Source organism: Cupressus sempervirens, chromosome 7 (assembly GCF_028749045.1).
Source record: "Cupressus sempervirens isolate cs-2001-9-10 chromosome 7, ASM2874904v1, whole genome shotgun sequence".
NCBI lineage: Eukaryota > Viridiplantae > Streptophyta > Pinopsida > Cupressales > Cupressaceae > Cupressus > Cupressus sempervirens.
In genome coordinates this window covers 28,282,933-28,305,537 of record NC_143124.1, presented here as the reverse complement: position 1 = coordinate 28,305,537, position 22,605 = coordinate 28,282,933, and the positions used below count along the sequence as shown (strand labels likewise).

The 22,605-nt window shown below is 36.2% G+C and overlaps 1 pseudogene; it reads left to right on the top strand.

Moving 5' to 3' along the window:
* Positions 1-9,079, top strand: part of LOC149545260 (protein TOPLESS-RELATED PROTEIN 2-like) — a 76,909-nt pseudogene extending 67,830 nt beyond the window's left edge.
* The last annotated feature ends 13,526 nt before the right edge of the window (positions 9,080-22,605 follow it).

Below are 22,605 nucleotides of genomic sequence, written 5' to 3'. Positions count from 1 at the left end.
GCAAAAACATGTTACACTCACCTAGGGTAAACATCTAAGATATTTTCCCTATAAATGTAAGTAATTATTCCATGACCTAAATAATTCCTTAACACTTTATACCTCTTTTCCTATTGTATTATGTTCTACTGTACACACTATCTTTATTGGTATTAGCATGTACTACCTGTACTTACCTACAAAATTAGGTACATCATCATAACACTATGATATACATTCCCTTAACTTTTCACATGCCAAATATCTCTATAGCCTTCGCTATACCAAAAATAATCTCTATGTTGTCAATAAAATTGTTTCATACTTTGACAATTTTCTATCTCTGACTGTAGAATCTTCAACAATATATATTGTCATTACATCCTAAGATATATGTTGCCATAAATGAAAACCCTAACTCATCTTATCTAGCCATATTTCAAAAAGAGAAATATTTCTATCTAATCTAAATGTCATATCTATTTGATTGATGAAGAGGATTTTAAATATTTCTCATGAAAATGCACCTAGAGGAAAGGCTGAGTTATGAAAAAAAAGTCACAATGGACATTTGATTAGATAGACTTTGATAAGCCAAAGTGATTTTTTATATCATTTTTATTGGAAATGTAAAAGGAGTTACTAAGAGGGGAGGGTTAAATTAGTTAGTACAAAAATAAATCCTAGATCCCTTAAGACATCAATACAAAACAAAATAGAACTCTACTGAAATCGAAATATTGTTGTAACTCGATTTACACTAAGAATGTTTGTCACTTGGTAAACACTCAGTTAATACTAAATATATGCATTGTTACTTTGTTAACACTAAACATGCTGATCTTATTATATTAAGTGTGATTATCTTTAATTAACTTAATTGTACAATAATAAAGAAAATAAGATGAACACAAGAGACACCGAGATTTAATGTGGAAACCTAATTTGGAAAAAACCACCAATTGCAACTAGTTACTATTTCTCACTCTTTTGAAGTGAGCCCTGTTAGGAACCAACCCTATTAAAGTTTATAGAAAACACTATTAGGTGTGACCCTATTAAAGGATTTAGTCCAACTTGTTAGGAGTGGCCTTGTTAGAGGTCTTTAGACACTTCAATCTACAAATGCCACCTTGTTGTGGGACTTGGTAAATAGTTGTTAAGCTAACTTTGCTAGGAGATTTGATTCACTACTATAATTATTAAGGTTTAATAATGATATGACCTAATTTATGATGCAACTATATTTGTTGATTTTAGATCTCTATTCTAGCTTGATTACTTGATCCTCTTTGAACATAATGTTCTTTGCAGCTCGGTCAACTCCTAATTCACTCCCTTAATTTATCTTTTCAATCACATGCTTCTACTTCTTCTCTTTCTCAATTCAATCCTCAACTAGACCTTATATTTATATGTATTGCCTTGTTAGATTGGCTTGAATACAATTTCAAATAAATGAAATTCATCCCATGAGTGAGCTAGAACTAACCAACTAAGCTGATATAGGAAAATCCTTTGTTAGCAGACCCAACTTTAGAAATAATTTTCATTTAGACTTCCTTTGGTAACTAAGTGATCTTGATTAACACTGGTTCCATGCCAACTTTTCTTTTGTTGTCAAGTGAGCTCAGTAGACATTGTCTTACTACAAACTCCCTTTGGTAGTTGAGTGAGCTTGGTTAACACTCACTCTGAACTTGGTTAACATTGAAATGCTTGGCATATAATGCAACATCCTTTGACTCCCAAGTGAGCTCGGCATACACTAATTACTTGATATATACTTGAATTTTGCGTAACATCAAAGACAACATAGAATTAAATGATTATATCCAACAATGTTAATTTTCAAGTCTTTACAGTACAAGCCAAGATATATCATTCATGTAAAGCATGACCAAGCAATAGAGTAAAAGAGTAAAAATTTTGAGTGATGCTAGAGTCAACCAAGCCATAGTAACTTATTGCAAATATGGTTGGTTATATGTCATAATGGTTGTCATTTATAGCAACATATGTTTAGCATTTCATGTATGTGTTTAGAGACAAAAAAATGTCTAAGACTACTTGCAGTAGTTCAGAGTAAAGATCTTATAAATAAGGATGATGCATTGAGAGTTAGCTTATGCATAGTTGAGGGAAGCTTTGTGACACTGTCATGATGATGTGTTCCAATGTACAGATTTGTATGGATAGTAGGGTGCAAGTTATACTAAGATTAATAGTGCAGGTATTTAATAGTGAAGAATAGACTATAGCAGCAAATAGAACCGTACAATTTTACGAATTATTTTGGTTACAAAATAATTACTAAGTTATGTTGAACCTGTAGAAATTTAAAATTTTCCTAAACACTATATCAATTTATTTAATATTTCCTATGACATTATAATTAATTAATTATATTTTTCATATTCGTCTACTTATTCAATTAAATATGTTCATTTTCCTATGTATTTAAATTTAATTTAAATACATCCCCTCTAATGTATTAAATTCATTTAATGCATAGTGCTAAATAAATCCTCTTTAAATAAATTTTAATTTATTTAATTCCCTCCACTTTATTAAAATTCTATAATCTTGTGATTAAGTTAAATCTTGTTTAATTTAATCATAATCCCTTCCTAAACGTAGCCTACACCCATCACTCTCATCCTTCTAAGCCTATCTATTAATTATCATAAACACCTTTTAGCTCCTAAGTGTTTGCTCAGACATGTGTGAGAAACTCAAAGCTTCTATTTTATTATTCACACCTTCCAAACCTCTTACACATTTGTCCCCTTTTTCTTCTATCCAAGGTTTCTCACACATGTGTGAGCAAACCTTGAGCCACCACTTTCACTAAAAAGGCTTGTAGTGACCTTTGCATGGCTTGTATCCTTAGCCTATGTGTCTCCCTTATGGCACCTATGTGGATGTCGGATAGATGCCAACTCCCCAAGGCCTCTCTCAAATCTATAAATAGAGCCCTTGTCTCAAGTTTTTTTCATCTCCCTCATTTGCATTGTTATCATGCTAGTTTAGCTGTAAAGCTTTTAGAGATTTTAATGTGTACAGCTAACCTTTGATAGTTGATTACATTCTAGTCTTAATATTGTTAGCTCATTATCATTTGTATTGTCAACTTAGTTTTGATTTCTTACATCTATCACTCACCTCTTTGAATCCTCTCAAGAATGGTTCTTTCCATAGCCATGTTTTGAGGTATTCTTGATCATTTAACATAGTTTTACATTCATTATTGCATTTTCATATCATTGGGATTCATAGTTATATTTTGGGGAGCACATCCACATCCCTTAAACACTTAAGAACACCAACAAGGCCTCTTATGGGCAGCCTTGTTGAGCTACTTTGAGGTTGCATAAGTTGTTAAACTCAAGCTTTTTTTAGTTGTATTTCAATTTATTTCTAATCTTTCATATGCACATGTTAAAACTAATGTTTGCTTGTTTACACATGCTCCTAATAGATTAGATTTTCATGCATACATTTTGGCACACCCAGTGGGACCCACCTCCCTATTCCACTTTCATATTTCACAAAAACTCATCACTCACTATCAAAACCCATACATTGTCATCTCTATTAGGATGCAATGTTGTCTGCAAAGACATTCTATTATCTCAGTAGATTATCATCTCTACAGATCAGCATCTCTACATATTGGTGTTATAGGACCAAAAATTGGGCTAATGTCTAACATACTATGAGAAAATCACAAACTCACTAAACATATATTGACACCCTCTAGTTTACCATGAAAGCCAAATTGATAGCAAGGTAGAAACACAAGGTTAGAAACACCCTCTTCCATTTGTACCTCCCATGTCCTTCTTTCTTCTCCATATGATGTAGTTCCAAATTGCCTATAGCGCACACAATGTTGAAGCAAAAGCCTAAGATAGTGATGATGCTATGAGAATACTAGAAGATGTGATTTTTTCATGAGAGATGGAGAAAAAGACCAAAAACTAGGGACCATAAATGAGAGGAAGAATGCTCATTTTGTAGTCAACATGAAGGATGAGAGCATTGGAATTGTCACCTTGGATATGTGACATGGAGAGAGATTCCTTGGAGAATCCATGATGCATATGACACAAGATGCAAAATGTTGGATTGTATGATGCTTGGAAGTCAAATTGGGCTAAAGATGGAAGAGAATCTATGACACATCATATGACACCTCAAACCTACATAAATCAAAGATTCTGTGACAATGGAAGCCAAATATGGATGTGCATAACAAAATAAGAATATTAGATTATGACATATCTTAGCCAAGTGTCAAAGGAGAATCCCCAAGGTATCACACCCATGTGTCATGATGATGTCAATATTTTGTGGAATATTTGAATTAAAAATCCCTTATTCCACACAAATATAAATTAGTGAAAATGGAATTAATGGTGGAAAATGTGATTTAGGAAATTAAGAATTTCCATGGTTTCTGAATGATGAACCAATTAATTAATAAAATATCTATTAATTGAGGAGGTTAGTTGAAGAATAATTAGTAATGACATTGGATTAAATTATGGGTTATTTAATCCTATAAAGAGAGTTAGTAAATGATTGGCCAATTTGATTAAATAAGTGTGATAGTATCCTTTGATGAAATGTGACAATAGTGGAGATTGACTAAGATGATGATGAGTAGAGAAAACCCATGGTCAAATTGATCGATTGATTGAAATTGATAGCATGCCAAGGACACATGACATGAATTAAAGATATATAACATTTAACTGGCATTGTAAAATGCTACAGGATCAAGATTGGTTGATAGGATTGATCATACTAACATCGATAGATGCTACCAATGTTATTAAATGGTTGAAAATGCTATGATCTAACATTGAGAGACTCGACAATGTCAAAGATCGGATGATGTGAATGATAGTTTGACCTAGCGCTAAGAGCCATAAAAGTACTAAGGTTAGATTGATAAGATTTGATAGATTGATAGGTTTCCAAGGCACTGAAAGTCATAGTAATACCTAAGATTGGACACGTCATGATAGAATTGGGATGTTTGACATGTTTCAAGTTGATTAGGACTTATTCTAGGTGATTCTGAGTTGATTTGAAATGGTTTCAAAATGACATGAAATTGATGTAAAAGAGGATACGAATGATGAAAAACATTGTTGAGATATAATCAAGCGGGCCAAAAGATCAGAATTAGTGGAATAAGAAAATGGGATCAATTGGTATGAAGAAGTGATAAAACCATAGATGCAAACCATTTTTGGGTGTCCACATTTTGCCCCTCTTGGATAAAAATATGATTTAGAGCATTGTGTCAAAAAATGCTAATGAAAAAGTCATGAAAACATGCCCTAGTAATGGTGGTATATATTTATTACCCCTCAAGATATTGACCAACATAGGCATATGATAGGTTGATTTCATCAACAACGAGAAAAAAAAACCATAACAACTAATGGATCAAAAATCAAAGCTAAAATGTGAAAGTTAAGGGCTCTAGAGTGTAAAAGAGCATCGTAACCAACACAAAAAAGGCCTCTTGTACATCCATCTAGGTAGAAACACACTATAAAAAGGCTTGCAAAGGGTTTTGAAAGACATTTTCACCTTCACTTTTGGGAGAAAAGAGCTTTGGAGCAAGGAGAATGGACTGGCTACCCAAGAAGAAACTTTGTGGTGAACAAGTGCAGACCTTTCAACAACAAGTAGATGCAGGACCTTTAGTGAGTACATTAAGGTCGTCTTTGTGTTTTTTATGCCTTTTCATGCTTTTCCATGCTTTTTAGGCACCTACAATTCATTCAAGGTCAAGTGAGGTCAAATGGGGGTCTCAGGGCTAGGTTAGGGCATCCAAACATCCCAGTTGTGCTCATAATGCATCCAACTACATAGTGAGCACACTTAGCATGCCCAAGTGCACACTAAGTACACTTGGTATGACTAGGTGCACCATGGGCATAGTTGGGAGCCCCAACTACACCCTAGGATGCTCCAAGGGTCTGAACGAGGTCCAGATAAGCTTGGATTGACCTAAAAATTGGGGTGGACTAGTATAACCCTAGGGGGGAATAAAAAATGTGTTAAGATGTAGTAAAATGTGGTTAAAATGGTCAAACTTAGGAAAGATGTAGGTCAAACTTAGGTAAATGCTGACAGAGAATAGTGCAAAGGGGTTGAAAGGGTACAAACAAACTTGAAATGACCCAAAACTTGAAGCACATATTCAAAACCCTAGGAAGAGTTAAAAACATAGTTTAACTAAGGTTAAGATGGTTAGAAAAAAGTCAAACCTAGTCAAACTTAGCTTAGAAGAGGAGAAAGGCTGACAAATGAATAGGGATAGGGTAAAAATGATGCAAATGAGCTCAAAATGACCCCAAACTTGGTAAACATGTTGAAAACCCTAGAAAGAGTTCCAAAACATAAGTCAACTTAGTCAAACATGCTTATAAAAAAGTCAAACTAGGTCAAACTTGGCTCAAAAGTAGGGCAAACTAGATAAAAAACCATAGAAGGTTGACATAAGCTATATGATTATGTAGGAGGAGCTACCCCTATTATAGATGAGGGGACATAGGCCATAGAGTCTTGTGTTACTTAACTAGATGATAGTTGGTGAGTAGGGGATCTTGGTTGGCTTGGGGTTATATCATTTTACTTTTATGCTGGAGGTGAGGGGCAACACAGCCCTGCTAACAACATTCACTGAGAGATGGCACTCAGAGATGAGTTCATTCCATCTACCAATGGGAGAGGCTATAGTGACCCTTGAGGATGCATGGTGCATCCTAAGGATACCAATTCATAGGGAGTTAGTAGTGTATGACCCAACAACTAGACAAGTAGCATTACACCCATTGTTTGGATGTGGAGATGCAGAGCTAGGCATCTATGATTATGATATTGGATGGGACCTATTAGTGGCACACTATGAGCAGTTGATAGCAGTGATTTTTTGGGTGATCGGTGGGCTATTGATACTGGATAGGTGAGGACATGGATTTCTTGTCAAATGGGGTCGGGTGTTTGAGTGGATGATCATGGAGGGGACAATGTTTTCCTAAGGCCCATGCATGTTAAGGATGTTATATTACTATCTACATTAGACAGCCTACAGAGGTGGTTTGATATTTAGTACCAGATGCACATTGTTATAGATCTAGGCTTGTAAGCACATTGCAATATTTTGGCCACTTGTTGAGAGAGAGTTAGTAGACGACATGCCATATGCATACATAGATAGAGGCATACTAGCATGGGGACAACTAGGATATGCAAAGTATTTCTAACGTCAACTAGACACTATGACACAGTTCATCTAGAGACCTTATAGAGATTGCCCCAAATGGGATGATGATGATATTCACCTATTATACTACAGGTAGGAGCACTATCTTATAGGGAACACATTGATTGGGCACTGGTGATAGAGATGTGCCTACCAAAGTGGGTACAAAGATAGTTTGGTGAGATACAGAATGTACGAATCAATCTAGCATTATTTTCCTGATCCAAAACAAAGGTCCAAGAGTGGGGAGCACCCATCAGGACACAAGTGGCATATGCATCAATAGAGGAGTTATGGCTAAGGATATGGGGAGTGACAATAGATGTAGTAGATATAGCATATGACAAATGGTTTACATAGCATCGTCCTGGGCCTTTGACAAATACAACAATACTAGTACCATGAGTGAGGTCTCAGGTAGAGTAGGATGAGGGGGAATAATGAGGAGGGAGGAGATGAGAACAATGATGAGGAGGGGGGAGATGAGGATGATGATGGGAGGATGGAGATGAGGATAGAGAGGATGTTGAGGAGGATGCGAGGGGTGATGATGGGGATGCTGAGGGAGAGGATGAGGGAGATGATGAGGAGGATGCTAAGGGAGAGGATGAGGGAGATGATGATGACGAGGGTGGAGATAGTGAGGGTGGGGATGGTGTTGGAGGTGGTGGCAGGGATGATGGTGGTGAGGGAGGTGATGAGGATGATGTAGGTGTAAGTGCAGCTACAATGGATATGGAGGGGGATCCCGTGGACTATACCGATAGGACACTAGTACCGATACAGGTAAGGTAGAGCAAGTTAGAGCTAATGGAGGTGATTAGAGGTCTATTGAGTCAGTTGGACTACGTTGTAACAGAGAGGGACATAGTGATAGGAGAGAGGGATAGGGCTATGGATGTGAGAGATGTCGCAGTGTGTAGGGAAAAGATGGTAGTGCAGGAGTCTCAGGAGTTTATTAGTAGCATCAAAGATGTGAACTTCTGAGAGATGGTGATGATGATGAGTAGGGTACACATGGAGGGATGGTACTTGTGGGATCAGTATGAGAGACTAGTACCACCAAGGTAGAGAGTAGAGATTTTTTGTGCATCAAGATCTCACTCCCATCAGACACATAGGACAAATGAGGCCACCACAGATAGCAGAGGGATTGTCCTCAAGGTCGGATAGAGGTCACGAGGCTAGGGACAACACTGGGTGACACTAACATGCTCGTGTATAGAGGGGATTCTCTATTTTTCCCTTTGGTTTTATATTATGCTCTTTCATGGTTCACACCTATGAGTGATTAGTATTGATGCAGACCATGATCACATACTCTAATTCTTTTGAGACACTTATGAGATGCAACTATGTTATGATGACTTTATGAGATGGTTTATGCATATGTTTTATATGTTTTATATGGATGCATTTATTTTTTTTATGTGGGCTTTTATATGATGACATCGTGCATTGGTTTATCACATGCTATGCTTAGGAAATGCCATCTTTATTTTTGCCACATGTTTTTCTCATGTATGAATGCTTACTGAAATGTGAATGATATGAAATGAATGTAAATGAAATGTAAAATGATATGAAATGAATGCAAATGATATGTAAAATGAATGCAAATGACATGTAAAATGAATGCAAATGAAATGTGAAGATAATATAAATGCCATTTTAATGTAAAGATATATTTATTTGGATCATTTTTGACTTTTGACATGTGTAGGAATGTAGGACAATAATGCTTTTGATGTATCAGAGTACGAGACCAAGGCGACAGATGAAGAAGACACCAAAGATGGAGGAGTTTGAGATGAGGAATTGTTGGTATGATGAGAAGACTTTTTCTTTTGTAAAGTGCACTACATCTCAAATGGAGCTTTATTTTGATATGGAAAATGGAATGCAATGCATCATGGCATAAAGGGCCAGAGCGCAAAATACAAACCTTTTGCATAAACAAGCATGATGTAGACAAAAAATGACCTTGTCCTTCCTAAGGCATATATACATGCCCTAGAATCTGAAAGGTACATTTAAATAGATAGAAAATAAAAGATGACAATGAGACATCCTAGCCACTCTCATAGATCAGTTTATATCATCTATTAGCATAGGATCATGATTGAAGAAAAACAAAGCAAAAATAAAACACTCACTAAACAGTGTGAGACAACAACTATTCTTGTCCATTATTACTTTTTTTTTAGTTTTTTAAGTCTTAAGATAGTGTTTGATAGGTTAATCATGTCATGGTTTTGATTTTTGATTCAATTGATAGGTTCATAATGACAACTTGGATTGATTATCGGGTCACATTGCTCAGATAGTGTGATTGTCATCAAACTGTAGTGCTTTGAGTTTCAATGTGCAAAAGTGTGAGTTTTTATGAAAAATGGATGGTTATTTACAAGGTTTATTACAAATTTTTGATGGGTTTTGTGATTTTTAGGATTTTTGGGGATATTTGATATTTTTGTGTGACTGGTTTCTTAAGGACTTTTTACAATTTTTAGTGTTTACTTTAGGACATTTTATGATTTTTATGGATTTTTTCAAGACATTTTATGCTTTTTAGTGCTTTTTTTAGGAAATTTTATGGTTTTTATAATTTTTTTAGGATCATATTTGAATTTTTAGGATTTTTTTAGGATTGTATTTCAATTTTTAGGATTCTTTTAGGATTGTATTTGAATGTTTTATGATTTTTTTAGGATCATAAAAGCATATACAAGTGTTAGCTCCAATCCATTATGTGATAGGTCCAATGGATTAAAAAAATTTAGAGATATGCACCTAGTTCAAGTTCAAACTCATGCACCATGTAGGTAAAATGCTCCTAGACAAGATGCAAACTATGTACAAAGGCCAATGACAGAGTATGTAAAGACTGGTGATGCAGTAGGTAAGATAACAATGGATATTAACCAGTTCATGAGTCATGGTTGAGGAGCCAGTGATGTCTTGCAAGATGAAGGATGTGATGAAGGAATAGAAAAAGGGGAGAAAACTAGATGGAATTCTGATAGATTGAGGAGCAACAACTGATTACACATGGTGCCTGTTTGCCAAGTTTTCACCATGATACTTTCCCAAAGTGCTTGTTTGCTAGGTTTTGACTTTTGGATGGAATTTTTCTCTTTTCTCAAATTTTTGTGCCAAGATGCCTATTTGTCAAGTTTTCATCGAGGCATCCATTTTTTCATGACTTTTTTCACTTTTTTTCTTTTTCCTTTTTCATGATTTTTCGCTTTTTTCTCAATATTTTTTCAAGACTTTTTTTTTTTAAGTTTTTTGATATTTTTTCAAGACTTCTAGGTAGGATCAAGTGTAATACTTGCAAAGATGCATGTTGTTGATGGACATGGGTAGTGGTTCACCCTCTGGAGTTGCAAGTTGATATACTCCAGACCCAAATGATGTAGTAACGACATAAGATCCTTCCCAATTCAGTTCAAATTTGCCTTGTTTTTCTCTATGTTTCTAAGTCTTGTAGTTCATCTTTAGGACTAAATCACTGATCTCAAAATGATGACCTTGAACTTTCTTGTTATAGCTCTATTTGAGTCAATTTTAGTGAGCTTGGAGATGTATTAAGGTAGCTTATCTCTATTCATCAAGCATTTCTAGGTCATGGAGTCTGGATATGTGATAGTTTTCATCATCAACAACATCTTGTAGGGACACTCTCAATGATGGAATTTCAACTTATATGGGAAGTATGGCCTTAGTTCCATAGACAAGAGAGTATGGTGTTGCACCAGTGGGAGCATGCACACTCATTTCATAGGCCCACAGAGCTAGATTTAATTAAAGGTGGCAGTCTTGACGAAAATCATTGATAGTCTTCTACAAAATCTTAATAATGATCTTATTAGATGCTTTTGACTTGGCCATTGACCTGTGGATCATAAATACTAGAATATCCATTGTAGATGTTGTACTTCTCATAGAGCTTGTCCACATCCTTCTTTTGAAATGAAATACCATGGTTAGTAATAATAGCTAAGGGTACTCCATATCGACATATGATGTAGTTTAAAATAAACCTTGAAATCTACTTTCTAGTAGTGAAAGTCAAAGGGATAGCTTCAACCCACTTGGTAAAATATTTTTTTGCTATGATAATGAATTTATGACCATCAAAGGATGGAGGAGAAATAGCTCCAATAAGATCAAATTCTCATTAGGAAAAGGGCTATGGAGATATGACTGGCTACAATTCTTGTGTTGGTGCATGGATTAGATTGCTATGTATCTGACATTTATGATAGGTTTTGGCAAAATCATGGGCATCTTGTTCCATGGTTGGCCAATAATATGTAGCTCTAATAAGTTTCTTGGCTGGACTTAGACCATTGAAATGGGCTCCACATATACCTTTGTGAACCTCGTGTAAGATAGTTTTAGCTTCTTGTGAGTCAAGGCATCTATGCATGTTTTGGTCAAAGGATTTTTTGTAAAGGGTGTCACTAATGATGATGTATCTAGCAGCTTGATGGATAAAGGCTTGACCGCCATTTTTGGATAAGTTGGGTGGTAGGATTTGGGCATGTAGATAATCATAAATTTCTTGATACCAAGGAGAATTGGGACCAACAAGTTCACAACGAAACTCAGATTGAGGGAGCTTGAATGTTGGAATCAAAAGTTTCTCCATAAGGAATTCACAACATTCCACATTTTGAGGTATATCAATCATAAAAGCAATGGTAGCCATAGCATCAACTTGTTTGTTGTGTATTATTGGTAGTTGATAGAAAGAGATAGTGACAAATTTAGACTTAAGGAAGTTTTCCATCTACTTCTATGGCATTAACTTATCATCTTTGGTTTCATAGTCATCATTGACTTGGTGGATGACCAACTAGGAATCACCAAAAATTTGTAAATGTTGAATGTTCCATTGGATAGCTATCTTGAGTCCTATAATCATTGCCTCATATTCCACTATGTTGTTGGTACAATGGAATGCTATCCTATATGACTTGGAGATTATGTCTCCTTGGTGAGTCATAAACATAATGCCAGCTCTTGAACTATTTTGTGTATGTGATCCATCAAAGTGAAGCTTCCATTCATTAGCTATATCCATGTTAAATATGGCTTCATCTGGAAAGTCTATCAACATGGGATGATCATCATTCATAGCTACTTTGACTAACTGATCTTCTATCACTTGCCCTTTGATTGCCTTTATGTCTACATATTCTATGTCAAATTCACTAAGGATCATGACCCATTTGGCTAAGCATCTTGTGAGAGCGGCCTTGCTTAGGAGATACTTTACTGGGTAAATCTTAGAAACAAGCATTTTTTTCTTATGTAGCATTTAATGTCTTAGCTTTTAGGCTACAAAGACAATAGCAACATAAGCTCATTCAATGAGTGAATAATTTAGTTAATAGCCCACAAGTGCTCTGTTGATGTAATATATGGCTCGCTCTCTTCCTTGTTCATCATTTTGTGCCAAGAGAGCTCCTAATGTGGTGTCTATAGTAGATATGTAGAGAATGAATAGTTTTCCTAGAATAGGAGCCATTAAAATTGGTGGATGTAGAAGATACTCTTTGAGCTATTGGAAGGATTCTTGACACTACTTGTTCCATTGAAAGGATACTCCCTTACATAAGAGGTGTTGAAAGGAGTGACACTTATCTACCAGTTGTGCAATGAATCTACTGATAGACTATAATGTTCCTTGTAGTCCTCTTAAGGCTTTTAGATTTTTTGGAGGAGGCATGTCAATTATTGCTTTTACTTTCTCGAGATCTACTTCAATGTCTCATTGAGAAACAATGTATCCTAGGAATTTTCTAGAAACAACCCAGAATACACACTTTTTTCGATTTAGATGGAGCTTATAGCTTTCCATTCTATTGAATATTTCATCTAGGAGGGCCCAAATGATCCTTTCTTTTATAGGATTAGCAAAGTAAGTCATCAACATAGTCTTCCATGAGGATGTGCATGAAATCATGGAAGATGGTAGTCATTGCTCTTTGATATGTTGCCCTGGCATTTTTAAGAACAAATGGCATAATATTCCAGCACTATGTTCCTTAAGGGCATGTAAAAGTTGTTTTGTGTTGATCTTCAGGGGCTATTCTTATCTAATTGTAGCTAGAAAAGCCATCCATTAGTGATAACATCTCATACCCAGTTGTCATGTCTACAATGATATCTATATTTGGTAAAGGAAAATCATCCTTGGAACATGCCTTGTTAAGATCACAGAAGTCATTGCATATCTTGATGCCCCTAGATTTTTTTCTTACTGATACTAGATTAGATATCCATTCAGCATAGTCAATGGGTCTTGTGAAGCTAGCATCCAATAATTTCTTCAATTTAGCTTTAACAAGGAGGGCCACTTGAGGATGCATCTTTCTCAAATTTTGTTTTACTTGTTTCACTCCTAGTTTTAGTGGTAAGTGATGAAGGACTAGTTCAGGACCTAATCTGGGCATGTCTACATAAGACCAAGCAAAATTGATTTGCCTCTCTAGAAAGAATCTGAGAAATTCATCTTTTCCCTCTAATGATAATGAGGCTATAAAATGTATGACCTTGGGATTGTTCGGGGTTCCCAGATTTATCTCTTTTGTCATTTCCACAAGTAACATTGATCTTTCCTTCAATGGGAGTGTGTCCAATATTCCATCCTTGGGTGCCTCAAAGAGGTTTTCACCCTCGAATATGTCCTTTATTTTAACTTTTTCATGGTCTAATGGTGCCTTTTAGTTTTCACCAAGAGACCTACTTTTGTCTTTTTTTTTCTATTTTCTCAATTTTGTGACTTGAAGATGGAGTTGACTCCCCAAAATATGCCATAATGTTTAGATCAATGGAAAATCTAGACTTGTGATCACCTTGTGGTAAATCTTCATGGAGCTCAAAGAATTCTACAATGGCGTCATCATTTTCAAACTGGTCAAATGTTGGTTGTTCTTGTTGATCCCAATCAATAAGCTCAAGGAAAACTATGGAAATGCAATCATCAATGTTGAATAAGCTTTGGTCCAAGGCATATGTATGGATATTCACTTCAGTGATATCATTAGGATCATGTTCAAAAGTAAGAGGGCTTGGATCCTAGAATGTTTCAATCGAAGGTGAAGAATTGGTTTGAGTGATAGGTGTATTTACATGTTTATCTTCCACCAATAGACTATTGGGGTTAGCAAACATATGATCAAGACCAAGGGAGGTAGGAGGATCATCAATGTTGGATACAGATTGGGTGGGTCCGGGTTGGGTGTTCTCAGATGCCTTGTTATCATTTGAAGCATTCACATCCTTAGATGAGGATGACTCAGTATTTTGAATCCAAGTCCCAAGCTACGAGGTCATCCTGATGTAGTGATGGGTTAAACAATGCCCTACTTTTGAGATCCTAGGCCACTAGATCTATCATATCCATTTTTTTGCATGATGGTGAATCTAGGTCCATACTTCTCAAGGGATATAGGAGTAAGTTCTTGTTCTACTTTAGCCTTTTCAATCCATGTAGAGGTATTTTCATACACATGTTCTTCATGTAGTCCACCTCCACTAGTGAAAGACAGAGAAGGTTTCTTTTGAAATGCAAACTTAGGCTTGTTCTATATAAGCTAAGGTTTACCATATGACTTGGGAGATAAAGGAAGTTTCCCAATGTAAAAGGCATGTGCCATGGAGTACTTACTACAAAATTGGTCTTGGATTTTGATCTTTCCTTTGAATGTGGTTGTGAGTGTGGAAGGATCAACATACTTGGAGGACTCGAGTGGATTTGCTTCATGGTTTTTTAAGACCTAGTATGCGGTGGTTCCTCTAAGATTAGCATAGAATTGAAAGGGAGCTAGATCAATAGGAATGATAACCTCTACATTATTATAGGAGAATTTTAAGCACTAGTGGTATGTAGAAGGCACTACTTTCATAGCATGGATCCATGGGTGGCCTAGTATCATGTTGCAGTTCATTTCTATATCTAGGACTTAGAATAAAGTGTTCTTAGTAGCTGGACCAACTCTGATAGGTAAGATGATTACCCCCATAGCATTCACCATCATCATAGGCTTTGATTGTGATCCTTCAAGAGGGATACACATCATTTTTAGAATAAACCTAAACCTTTGACTACTTTAAGTGTATAAATATTTAGCCCTGCTCCTCCATCTATTAAGAGACATTTGGCCCTAACATTATGGAAAAGGACTTCCAAGTGAAGAGGATCATTGTGGTTGGATCTATCCTAAGAATATCTCGAGGTGAAAAGGTGATATGTTGTGATGCAGATAGATTCCCCACCATGGCTTGGAACTCAGCAACATTGATGTTATCTGGGACTATTGACTCTTTAAGGGCTTGATCCAAGATATTCTGATGTTGTGGAGATGCACATAGTAGGTCCAAGATGGATATTTGTGTAGGGGTCTTGTTGAGCTATTCAACAAGGCTATCATCAAATGAAGTAGGAGTAGTAGGTCTATTAGGGGGTGCAGGTCTAGTAGAAGTAGTAGGTCTAGATGGGGCTCTAGGTAGAGTGATCTTAGTATGACATGTAGTGATAGCACAATTATGGTCTTCAACCTTTAAGGTGAATGTGGATATGTGGGAATCTAACTCATTAAAACAGTTAATGGTGTAGTCATATCTAGTGCACATGTAGTTCACATTACCTTGTGAGTTAGAGTTTGAACTGGAGGGTTTCTCTTTTTTGTGATTACCCAAAGGATCTTTGAAGATAGTGTGATCAGAGTTGGATGCTAGTAGTGATGGATCAATTGTGATTACACCATCATCAATGAGATCGTGTATTGCATGCTTTAGTTGGAATCATGATCAGGTTTTATGTCCTTTAGTGCGATGGTAATCATAGAACTTTTTGTCATCTCACCAAGAAGCTTTAGTTAGTGGCTCATATTTGATTAGGGGTAACTATAGGAAGTTAATACTGAATAATTGTTGAATTGCAATTTCAAGAGGTATCCCAAATGGTGTGAATTTTCTATCTTTTATTTTAGGATGCTTTCGAGTTCCATCCTATGTGGAAGTCTCAGTTTTCTATTATGGAGGTGATGTTTGATTGGGATTTTGTCAATTTGCAGGGTTTGCACCTTTCAAAGTTAGTTGAGGTTGTATTGTGCTAATTGTATGGGCATCCACAATGCCATCATGAGTCACATTCTTGTTTTTGGAGAAAAACTTTGCCTTTTCATTAGATGAATTGGTTTTTGTGTTTTCCTTTTTTTTCTTGAGGATTTCGTTATGGATAAGAGCATCTTCAATACTAGCCCCTTTTTTCATTAGTTTAGAAATGATGCTTGGAATTTTGATTTTGAGTTTGTACATTAAGTCGGGGACTAAGTTTTCAATGAATAGGTTAACGTGTTGTTCTTCAATAATGTCTAGTGAACATTGATTGACTAAGCTTCTCCAACATAGTAAGAATGTGATAAATGGTTCTCCTATCTTTTGTTTAGTTGAACACGAATCAGAGAGTGTTACCTCATTTGTAATGTTAAAGGCAAAGTGGGAGATGAATTTGTCTACCAACTCCGACCAAGATTTGATAGTACAAGGAAGTTTGGAGTACCATTCAAGTGCAGGCCCACCAAGAGAATGAGGAACAATCTCATGAGGTAGGTGGACTCATCACTTAGTTCAATACAAGAAGCATAGAATTCTTAGATGTGATCAATAGGGTTTCCTTTTCCTCAGTATTTTTTGAACCTTGGAGCCTCAAAGTGTTTTGGGAATGGAGGCATATACAGAATTTTATCAAATGGATTAGGAGGTAGGTCCCTCTCTATATATAGAGCCTATTTCTTTTGGACTCCCAATGCCTCAATTTGTTTGGAAAGCTATTTGAATTGTTGTAGCAATTCTTCGTTAAGGTTTTGCGTAATAATTTTCCCTTCAAGTCTTTTGTGCCTATGAGTAGACTGTTTGCTATGGCGAGAACTATGTCTACTCAGTTCTGATATTTTTGTGTCTGATGAGTTTGGTGATGTGTCACTAGGTGATGGAGGTATGTTAGTACCTCGAAGAGAAAAGGGTCCCTATTGTGATACATTTTGGGGTACTTGTTGTAGTATTTGATGTGGCACTTGTTGCAGTATTGACTATGATTGATGTGCCATGTGTTTTTGTTGTGCCATTTGTTGTGGTGGTTGTTGTGATACCTCTATTGGTTGTATGTGAGATCATGTATGTGATTTTTGTTGTAGAGGAATCTGTTGAGGTTGTTGTGGCACATGTTGTTGTTGTAACAAATGTTGTTGGTACAATTTTTTGCTCAAGGCATCTTTGGTATTCCAACTATTGTTTGAGTTGCTCTTGTTGTTTAGCAAACATGCCTTGTTTTTGTTGGATTTGTTGTCGATACATTGCATGAAAGTCAAGTGGTTTTATGTTAGATTGTGTGTTAGGGATGTTAGATGCTTGTACCACTTGTGGTTGTTGCTATTGTGGTTGATGTTGATGTTGATATGTTGAATGTCTTTTGGAAACATTAAGTCCTTGCACTATTGCAGGTTGATGTTGTCGAGGTAGTTGGTTATGTCCTTGAGAATTGATCACCATGTTGGTATTGTTGCTTTGGCACCTTTGTGTGTTAGAGGTTTCTATTTGGGACATCATATTGACTTGAAAATGAGGTGCATTTCTTTTGGGAATAGGCGTAATGTCAATAAGACTTTTCTTTGTGCATCAATAGGGATTACTGTAGTTGTTGTTTCACATGTTGTACTTTTGGGAGGCTCCATAACATTGGACATAATAACACTTGGCAAAGTTAGGAGCAAAGGTGTACTTTGTTGATTTTCCTCCAAATGAGGTATGTTTGGCATCATCAGAGTAGAAGTGTCTTTAGGCACATCTTGTTGTTGTATCATGTGATTGAGATCAAGTCTTAATGTCCACTTGGGATACTTAGGAAGATTCGTGTTTCCCTTCATTGGTTGTGGTTCATCAAACAAGGGATTAATGTTGATGTGTTCAAATGTAGTTTGGAGGATTTTGATGGTTGATTCTTGATGGAACCTTATAGGTTCCTTTATTGTGTTTGAAAACTCCAAAGGTTGTTTTCCCTCATCTAAGTCAAAATCAATCATGGGTTGTATGTTTTCAATTTTTGTGTTGGTTTGATGTTTGGACTTAGGTCCCTCCAAGGTTGGGTTAAACTTGACAATTTCTTGGGAAACCAAAAGTTTGAAGTTCTTGCAAAAAAAAATTTCTTCACATGCCCTAGCAATTTCTTCATCAATGATTCCATAATCAACATTAGAGTCATCACTTAGTTGTACAATACCTTGTTGTGTGTTCAATGTACTAGAGTTGAAGGTACTTGTGTTGGGTTTGCTAAATTCAAAGGAGTGTGTTTGCTCATCCTCAGGTGTGGTTGGTACACTTCCACCTCTAGGTGATATCAGCATGAATATAGGTTCAAATTTTGGACTCCATTCAACCATCTCATGTGTAGGGGAGTTTTTTGAAGGAAACCTCATGGTAGATGCATTGTTTACGATTTTTTGCATCATCTCTTGATTATGGTGATCTTGCAAATACATGTTTAAGGGGTTTGCAAGTAAAGGTTGTAATGCCTCAATTTGGTCTTTGTCAAATGTTTATTGGGTTTTCTTGCTATTCTTTTTTCTTGGATGAGGTTTTGGTTGGGTTGGTGCCACAGAAAATAGGGGTTGATAAAGTTCTTTGGGTCTCTAAGTTGACTGTGTCCTAGGGAGTGTTGGCATGATACCTAAGGATACAAATGCAGTGGAGAAAAATGTAAATGGACTGTCTGCCTCCCAAGTGTGCACCTAAACTAACAACTACACTAAAATAGTACCAAGTGTTCCCTTGGTGCACCTAGGGCCTTGAAGGTAAGTAGTTGGTAAGCAGAAGGTATGCAGTTGGTAAACAAAGATGCCAAGGTGCCTAAAATGCAAAAAATGAATGATATGGGTGGTTTTGAGTGTTTTCTAGGGTTTTGGGATGTTATGAAGGCTATGGAAGTGTAGATTAGGGTTCTAGAATCTAGAATGAAACCTCTAATTACCAAGTGTGCTCTAAACTACCAACTACACTCTAAAACTATCAACTATGCACTTGAAGTGTGCAGTTGGTAACATAGGGGTGCAATTGGTAAAATAGGTCAAAACTTAATACTTAGGATGTGGGTATGCAAGATATGAGTGTTTTTTTGATTTTTAGGTGTTTAGGGATGTTATGAAACCTAGGAAAGTGCCAAATGAACTAGGGTTTTGATATGCAAGTTGAAAATTTCCTAGGGAAACTATGCAAATGCAAATGTGAATGACACTTTGAAGGTTGACTAAAGGAGATGAAAATGACCCTATGCTATGCAAGATGGAGATTAGGGTTGGACCAAGGACTTGGTAATGATGCTAGAGGTTGGTGCATGCAAGGTGGAATATGCAAGGGATGGTGTCCTAAGGTTGATAATGATGTTTGGGTTATGCAAAATGAGGATAAGTGACCAAGGAGACAAATTGGTTGATAGACAAGTTGATAGGGTTTGATATTGGAAATGATGCTAGGGTTTTTGAAAAATGCAAGGTGAGGGGGATATACCACTAGGGTAAGTCAAAATGATGTTTATGGAGACTATGAATGTGAATATGCTAATGATAAGGGTATATACAAGGTTTTGAACTTAGGTGAAATCTTTACAAGGTATTAACCTAAGAGTTTAATGTTATGACAATAGATTTTGGATCTTGACCAAAAAAAGACAAAAAGTGATAAGATCAAAATAAAAAATTTAAATCTATCTTCACATGGATAGAATTTGACCAAAGAAAATGATAAGATGACCACAGTCAAGATCCATTATCTATTTGACACAAAGAAATACTCTAGGGTCCACACTTTTGTTTAGATTTTTTGACTAAATTCAAATATTTTAGGTTCTAAATCACATTTAGGTGACTCAAAATGGTGGTTATGCTAATTGAATACACAATATGGACATTTCCTAATATGTAAAATTAGGTTTTGGGTGCAAGATGTCATTTTGGGTGAGATGTAGAATGAGGACCTATAGTGGCATCTACATGTAGTTTTAGGGTCCTAAAATGTAGTTTCAAGGCCTAAAATGGTCATAGAGGTGCCCAACTGTGCTTTGACAACACCAAGTACACTCCAATAGTGCCAACTATGCCTATGGTGTAGTTGGGCCTAATTTGGGTGTAGTTGGTAGTTTTAGGGCACATTTAGGAGACTAGATTGAGTGGTTGTTGATTTTGAGTAGGATGGTTGTCAAGTTTCTATGCTAGGAAGCTAGGATGCTAGGGATGGTGTTCTAATGGATTAGGAGATGCACAATAAAGGTCAAAACCTAGGGATTGATGTCCTAATTGAAGTAAATGAAGACAAGGATGTGTAGAATGTAGATTAGGTCATGTTAATGCAAGCAGACCTATCCAAGCACTTATGGACACCTCTGAAGCCTCTAAATGTTGTCTAGAAGCCCAAACTGGGTTCTCATACTACCAAGTGAACTAAAATAGTACCAACTCCACATATGGTGCAGTTGGGGCTAGTTTGGGCATAGTTGATAGTTTTAGAGTGCAGTTGGGAAGCTAGGTTGAAACTAAGGCAATTTTAGGTGTTGTGATTTCCATCTTGATGTCATAGTGAGCTAGATAGTAGAGGACAATGCTAAGACCATAATGAAGGTTCAAAATGATTATTAGAACACCTAGAATGATGGTTAAATCATGCAAAGATGAGGGTTCAGTATGCAAAGATGCAAGAGGCAAAATGCAAAGTGCAGATTTTGAGGTGGAAATGCAAAGACTAAGGGATGCACACTAAACCCTAATGAATGCAATATGAATGATGAAGGATACTAAGTGGGGAATAAAAAATGTAAGATGAAGCCTATATGATGCAAGTATGAGGCTTAAACTAGGGTGAATGCAAGTGGAATATATGCAAGGATGAAACCTACATTATGCCAAGCACATTTAGGATCACAAGTTACCATGTTTTCTAAGCCTTGAATGTATTGGACCAAAGTTTAAAAAGTTTTGACAAGAGTTGCAACATTTTGATAATGTTTGATGTTTTGACAAGGTATAAATTTGAATCTTCACTTTTATCTTGATTAATTTTTTACACACACACAAGACACATTAAGACAAGAATAGCTATTGTTAAAAGTGAACAAACACACCACAACCTAGGCTTTACAACTGTATCCATTGAATTCCTACTTGAACCTAAGTTTATCCATGCTTATCTAGAGTAGAAAACCTAGGATCTTGGTACCACAGGCTCCCCCTTATAGTGCACTCACTTCTCAAGGCTACCAAGATCCGCTTCCCAAGAGGCATGACTTCCCAAGGGACTGTTATCTCTACTAAGGACTGTGAGAATGTAGGATGTCTTAACAGGCATAGGTGACCCCTTGAGCTAGTGGATAGAAAGGATTTTGGCCACTAAAACATGGTTTTTAGTAAGGGCATTCTATTTAGCAAGTGAATGATAAACTTCCTCAGAAGGTCTCCCAACCCTGAGAATCGGGGCTTGGTGCACCACAAGGGTATTGGAGGAGAGCTATCACTCAGCAATACTACCGACATGGCTTTCACCATAATCAAGTTTTATATAGTGGCTAGAATGCTGACTTGGCTTTTGGCCCATTAGCGCTCTAAAGTCGTCCCCTGGCATACCTAATATCGAGTACCTTGGTTTAAGGCAGGCTTCCTATAGAAGTAACATGGATTTCTCTTACACCCAAGATCTACAAATGGCGAGGGGAGAGGATACATCCATGTAACCCCAAGGGTTTTAAACATCATAAACATGCCAAGAAGAAAAGAAAAAGTTCATTTTATGCACCAAATGAAGTATTATCTAATCTAGGAAATCCACACACATGGTTTTGACAAACACACAAGGTCTTCAACAACGTCCTACAAACAAGCATTAGTAGTTTTTCAATGATTAGTCTTCATCAAATGATTGCCACATGCTACAAAAAGATTGGTCATTAGTATAACTACTCTCACAATTCATATTAGTTGATGCAACCTTTCTATTTGATGCTCCCTATCAATCATAAAGAAATCATAACAATATTTAGAGTAAGTTGCAAACTGATTAAACTATTATCATAACCAAAATTTGATTAGGTTAAATTTACAATGAAATATATAGTGTACCAAAAACAAAAGCTGAACAAAATCCTATACACTTTTAACTTCAATCTCTATAAGATTATCAATGTGTACACCTTTTCTAACATCTTCTTGCAACTGTACAAAGAAAAATAATTTTTGCATGTTAGAAAATAGAGTCCTATGGAACATGATCACAAATGC